Consider the following 612-nt stretch of genomic DNA (forward strand, 5'->3'; position numbering starts at 1 on the left):
AATATAAATTATAGTGCCACCAAACATACCCATAATTTGTTCACAACCTCCAAGCCATTTACTCATGAATATAACAACTAAAATAAATCTCTAAACACATTTAACCTATGCAACAAGGTTCTCTTGGCAAGCTAAAAAAACCAAAAGTCACACAAATCCTGGTACAACAATCATACTCAGCAACAAGAGCACCTGCGCTAGTTCTGTAATTGATGCTCTAATAGGGATTGCCACAACTATGGGCCACAAAGATAGGACCTGTAAAGGGAATGAAAATTTAAACTCTATCAAAATTATACATAGACCATAGGTTTTAGAGAACCATTTGGTACATATTCATTTATGAAAACTTTTCCTACTCTTGCTCTAAACACAATTCAGCCATATTTTCCATTCCATATGTTTTCTTTTCCTTCTGGTGTTGTTTATTTTTTTTAATAATGTGGTGATGTATGTCTTCACTTATGGGGGAACATTATTGCATCGTTGGACATTATTTCCTAGATCTAATCAACTAAGATGGTACTTAAGTCGTGCCATGTTTGTTTCCGTCTATTGTGTCTCCATGTTTCCAAGCTGGATCACGTTTAGTAACTCCACTAGACATCTTAA

Source organism: Prunus dulcis, chromosome 4 (assembly GCF_902201215.1).
Source record: "Prunus dulcis chromosome 4, ALMONDv2, whole genome shotgun sequence".
NCBI classification, from domain to species: domain Eukaryota; kingdom Viridiplantae; phylum Streptophyta; class Magnoliopsida; order Rosales; family Rosaceae; genus Prunus; species Prunus dulcis.